The sequence below is a fragment of the Zingiber officinale genome, chromosome 2B (assembly GCF_018446385.1).
Source record: "Zingiber officinale cultivar Zhangliang chromosome 2B, Zo_v1.1, whole genome shotgun sequence".
In the NCBI taxonomy this organism is placed as follows: domain Eukaryota; kingdom Viridiplantae; phylum Streptophyta; class Magnoliopsida; order Zingiberales; family Zingiberaceae; genus Zingiber; species Zingiber officinale.
In genome coordinates, this window is record NC_055989.1 from 108,396,639 (window position 1) to 108,403,254 (window position 6,616).

Sequence of the window (6,616 nt, forward strand, 5' to 3'; positions counted from 1 at the left end):
CCCCCTATGACCTAGGGTTACCGCCCCCTAGGGTTTTCCCTTTGCCTAACCGCAGCTAGGACTTTCCTGAAATCCTCAAGTAGACTTGTTAGACTAAAAAACATCTTAACTTTGAATTCTTTGCCGTTATCAAAACACGAGTTCGATCGTCGGATGCTTCCCGCACCAACACCCCCTCCCCTTCTTTTATATTCCTTGGCCTTGGTAATTTAGGAAATTTAATTACAATAAAATTTCCTTAATTTTCCTTGACATGAATTAATTAAGAAAAATTAAACAAAATTTCTTAAAACAACATGTCTTGGCCGGCCACATCAAAGAGAAGCAAATTAGACAAGTTTCAATCAACAAATTAAAACTTCATAATTTGTTTCTAGAAATTTTAAAATAAAATTTCTCTTCAATAATCCCTTCATAGTTAATAAAAAGAAATTTCTATAATTTTAATTTTTCAACATATGAATAATTTTTAAAGAGAAAATAAACTATTTCTCCAATCTACAAATAAGGAAAGAGATTTAATCTCTTTCTTTAATCTTTTGTAGATCCTTTTCAAGAGAGATATTTTAATTTTAATTCTCTTTAATAAATTATATCTTCCACATAATAAAAATTAAAATTAAAATTCTTTTTAATTTAATTATGGCCGACCCCTCTAGCTTGGGTTCAAGCTAGGGCCGACCACCCTAAACCATGCTTAGGCCGGCCCTAGCTTGATTCCAAGCTAGCTTGGCCGACCCCCTTTAGGTGGGTATAGTATTCTATAAATAAGAGGCTACGATAGGGACCGAGAGGAGGAATTGGTTTTGGTCTCCCGATAAAATTAAGCATCCCGTGTTCGCCCCGAACACACAACTTAATTTTATCAATAATAATTCATTCCACTAGAGAACTATTATTGAACTACCGCACCAATCCCAAATTACATTTTTGGGCTCCTTCTTATTATGAGTGTGTTAGTCTCCCTGTGTTTAAGATATCGAATGTCCACTAATTAAGTGAGTTACTGACAACTCATTTAATTAATATCTTAGTCCAAGAGTAGTACCACTCAACCTTATCGTCATGTCGGACTAAGTCCACCTGCAGGGTTTAACATGACAATCCTTATGAGCTTCTCTTGGGGACATTATCAACCTAGTATCTCTAGGACACAGTTTCCTTCTATAATCAACAACACACACTATAAGTGATATCATTTCCCAACTTATCGGGTTTATTGATTCATCGAACTAAATCTCACCCATTGATAAATTAAAGAAATAAATATCAAATATATGTGCTTGTTATTATATTAGGATTAAGAGCACACACTTCCATAATAACTGAGGTATTTGTTCCTTTATAAAATCAGTATAAAAGAAACAACCTCAAATGGTCCTACTCAATACACTCTAAGTGTACTAGTGTAATTATATAGTCAAGATAAACTAATTCCTAATTACACTACGACCTTCCAATGGTTTGTTTCTTTCCATTTTGGTCATGAGCTACTGTTTATAATTTATAAGGTACTGATAACATCATCTTCTATATGTGACACCACATACTATGTTATCTATAATATAAATTAATTGAACAACTACAAACAAATGTAGATAAATTGACCAAATGTGATTCTTTATTTAACATAAATGTTTACAAAAAACTTAGGCTTTTAGTATACACTCCAACAGGGGAGATATCCAAGGGACGCAAGGCTGATGGAGGAGGCTAGAAGGCTAGTTTGAGGTTGGTCGTGTGTGGTGGTATAATCCGACAATTAGGATGAGGCCGAAGGAAGCTCTTGAAGGCAAGGCGTGAAGGATGAGCGATATCTGAGGGACGGAAGGCTGATGGAGGAGGATAGAAGGCTAGTTCGAGGTTGGTCGGGAATGGTCGGATGCTAGGCATGATGTACCAACAGGTCATGGATTGACCGGATGTTGGTTTTAGGGAGCTTTGGACTTGATTGGGCAAGTGCATAGGAGTTGGATCGATCAACCGATCGATTGGCTCATGCCCAATCGATCGATTGATCGATTGGGAGAGCACCCGCGATAAAGGGTTCTCCCAATCGATCCATGGATCGATTGGGAGCCTTTGCAGATCGCACAAAAAGCCTCCCAATCGATCGATCGATCGATTGGGAGCCTCCAATCGATCGGCTGATCGATTGGGAGGTTGGATTTTTGTGCGATATCTCTGGAAATCGCACGAAACATAGTGAGTCGATTGGGCAATCGATTCAGGGAATTTACAGAGAGCACAGAGGCGCTCTAGATTGATCGTCCGATCGATCCAAAGCCTCCCCAATCGATTGGGAGCAATCCAATCGATTGGGATTCGACCGTTGGCGCAGATAAAGGCATTAGCGTGCGATTTCTTCGGTAGAACTTCATTCCTTTCTACACGAGCTTGCAAGGGCGATTTCCATAGCTTCTCCACAGCTCTCCCCGCCAGTCTTGAAGATTCTTGGAGGCACGTCCAAGTCAAGAGGCGAGTTAGACAAGAAGAAGAAGAAGTTAGGGTTTTATTGTATAAAATATTATAAGAGTTATTTGTATTTGGCTTCCTTCTTGCTTATTGTTGTATTGTGAGCTTGTAAGGCTTCTCCTCCTTCGGTAGTTATCGTAAAGGAGGGTTTTCATAGTAGAGGGTGTGTGAGTGTGTGGATCCTTATACTAGTCACATCTTCTTGAGGTGGATGCCAAGTAAATCTACATGTTAGCGTTGTAGTGTGTTGTTTCTTGTATTTTTCGTTGCACATCATCACAAGAAGCAAATCGACGCAAGCGTGATGAAACGCTATTCACCCCCTTCTAGCGGGCATATCGGTCCCAACAATTGGTATCAGAACGAGGTCGCTCTTCTACGGACTAACCGCCAAAAGAGAAAGAAGCTAGAGGAAGAAGAAGATGGAGCTTGAAGGACCGCTCGGATGGGATATCTGAATTCCACCTCCTTACGACAAAGAAGACTTCAATTATTGGAGGACGCGGTTGGAAACTTGGTTTCAAATAGATTAGAACCATTAGGTTGCATTGGAAGACCCATTTGAAGCTCCTAAGGATAAGAAGGGTAAACACCTCCGACCTCGACATTGGACTGAGGAACAAAAGGAGCAAGCGGAGGCGGAAAAGGAGGTAACAAACATCTTGTTAAATTTATTACCTTCTAATATCATTGTGAGTGTAGGTGAATGCACAAGTGCATGTGATCTTTGGAAAAAGATCATTGTCTATCATGAAGACTCATCACAATTTCAAGAAGTGGAGGAGCCCAAGGAGAAGGGCTCATTGGTCCAAGAAGAGAAGGACCAATCCGATGTTGACACAAGGGCAACATTCAAGGATGAAAAGAAAGAGGAGGAGAAAGAAGACGAGGAGAGATCATCCACATCTTCAAGAGAAGAAGAGGTGGAAGCATCCACATCCTCAAGGGTTGAAGAGGTGGAAGCACTCACATCTTCAAGAGGAGAAGAAGAGGAAGATGATGCAACCTTCATAATGCAAGCTACATCAAATGGAGAATCAAGCATCACCCCTACACATGAAGGTATAATTAGTTCAATTAAGAATAAAAATCATATCGTATGTTTTGAGTGTAGGGAACATGGGCACTATAAGAGTAATTGCCCCAAATTGGCTAAGAAGAAGGGTCAAATGACACTAAAGGCTAAGGAGAAGCCTAAGGTGGTTGATCCTGTGGAACGCAAAAGCAAGGAACACATTGTGTGCTTTTTATGCAAGCAAAGAGGACATTATAGAAGTCAATGTCCTAAAGGGAAAAAGACAACTAAAGTCAAAGGAGGAAGCACAAGTCAAGGGGGAGCTTTTATGAGCAAACCCAAGGTAACCTTTAATAGTGCAATTCCTTTTAGTCATGATAAAATGCATGTTAGAAATAATCCTTATCATTTTAATGTAAATTATCATGAAAGTAGAAAGCATGATAGCATTAAGGGAAAATACATTCCTCCTCATGCTAGTTTTACCACACCTAAGGTTAGGAAGGTAAATAACAACTTAGGCAATAACACTGGACTTTAGATATATGCCTAAGAATAGAAATGCTCAAGAATTCAATGAAAAACCAAAATCTAAGAATTTATGGAGTGAGAACCAAGTCTCGAGGTCAAGACTTGATAACTTAGAAAATACCCTAGCAAGAATGGAAAATATGCTTAGGGGTCAAAATGAGCATTACCTAGGAAAAACTAGGCAAGAGTCATCCAATGGCTATAGGGGTTTGGGATACAAACCTAAAGTCAAGGATGAGGTGACTTCTTTTCATAGGGTTCCATATAGCTATGAGACTAACTCTAGGTGTAAAGGTCAAGTCAAGGATACTAGGGAAGGAATCCCTAAAGGTTCTTTTGGCAAGACCAATGTGACTAAGACTTCTAAGAAGTCTAACAAAGTCACAAAGAAGGTCACAAGGGAGGCTACCCCTAAAGTTGATCTAGTAAAGGTGACTAAGACTCCAAAAATGCCAAATAAAGTCACAAATAAGATTGCAAGGGAAGTTATCCCTAAGAGTAACTTAATAGAAGTGACCAAGGCTTCTAAGAAGCCTAGAAAGGTCCTTAAGAAGTTATCTAGGGAAGTCATCCCTAGTGAGTACCTAGAGCATCCAAGGAGTACCAATAGGTATTGGATTCCTAGGAACATATTCTCTACATCCTAGATGGGTTTAGGGAGTGTCAACTCCAATTGGAAAGGTAGTTAACCCAACATTGGTAAAGTTGACACTCAAAGAGCATTTTTAAGGTTATTATTAACCTTTGAAAAAGAAGTGAATTATCATTTACTCTTGGAAAGAGTAACATGTGCCAAAACCTAAGAAAATTGAATTTAATTTAACTTGGCACAATTGGAAAAACATAAGAAATACCAAATTGGGGTTTTGGTATTTTCTTAGGATAATTAAAGAAAAATCTATGTCCTAATGTAAGATGTTTACTCTTTGAAAGAGTAAAATGTGTCAGACTTTGTGGATTTGAACTTAATTTAAATTGACACATTTAGAAAAGGATAAGAAATGCCAAGTTGGGGTTTTGACATTTTCTTAGAGGGTTAAAGGTGAATCTAAGCCTTAATTTGATTTCATTTACTCTTTAAAAAAACAAAATGTGTCATACTTTGAGGAATTTGTTTAATTTAAAATGGCACAAATTTAGAAAGGGAAAAGAAATGTCAAAAATTGGGTTTTGGCATTTTCGTGGGAAATCATGGGCAATGTAGGGTTAAATTTTGAGTTAGCTAGGGTTAAGAATACTTAGATAAGTAATCTAGGTAAATTTTATTTATGCTAACCTGCCATGATTGTTTGCCCATCATATGCCATGACATTATATTTAGCATTCATATTTTATTATGAAAAATACAAAAATATCATGTCATGTCATACATACATCATGTAGCTATAGCATGTTTTTTCTTTTGAAAATTGCTTATCTTGTTGTATGTCATTAATCATCATGCATTATGTCAATTTCCTTGTAATTAAGGACAAAAGACATTTATTATGTATGGATGTGTCCCAACAAGAGGGATCATATCAAGTGACATCCTAGATGGATGATCATAATTTTTACAATGCCTAGATAGAGATGCATGATCCCTTAGTTTAGGGCAAGACCAAATATACATCTCACAAAGAACTATAAGGTGATTTGTATGTGTTTTAATACACGTTAGATACAAGTGAGATGTTAGGATGGTGAACAAAACTCAAGATGTTGATTTAGTGCATCTTGTTGAGTTTTAAGTTCATCAAAACACATAGTTATGTGTTTTCCAATCATTGGGAAAGCTAATGTACAAGTCATGTGCATTGAGCCCAAGGAATATGGTTGGATATTGGTTTTGAAAATGATTTTAAAATGCTTTTGGAAAACCTTGGTGAAGACTATCTTTTGATAGTGATCATCATTGAATAGTTAGACACAAACTTGAAGAAAACACTAAAATTTTTACAAGTTTTCAAATTTGTGTCAATCTTTGAAAATAAAAAGTATTTTCATAGAAAATTATTTTTCCTTGATAATATATACCTTAAGTAATATCTACATGAAATTTCACGATTTTTGAAATTTTGTAGAATTTTTAGAAAATTTTTGAAGTTGGTTGAAGTCAACTTTCAGACATATCAGGCATTCAATCGATCACCCGATTGATTGAGCTGCCTCAATCGATCGGGAGATCGATTGAGAAGTCATTTTACGCGAATAGAAACGCAGTGGATCGATCCACCGATCGATCGATCCACACTGCTCCAATCGATCCATTGATCGATTGAAGTGCAGGTTTTGGCTGAAAAGGCTGCTTTCAGCATTTTAAATTAACTTTAGTCTATAAAACCTTTCCTAACCCCTTGACACACCTTTATATACATTTAGGGGAAGTTTTCATGATGAAAACAAGGATGGATTAGTTAAGGAAGACTAAATAGAGGTTTAGGTTGAGCTTTAGTTTCAATTTTGAATCTTTGAACCTTCAAACTTCTCAATTTGGGGTTCCTATATGTTTAGGGTTTCCAAGTCATTGTTGGTGCAATGATAGAAGTTTGACCATGTTTTTAGGGGGAGCTACTCCTTGAATGCATGAAAATTTAATTTCAAGGACCTTGGAAG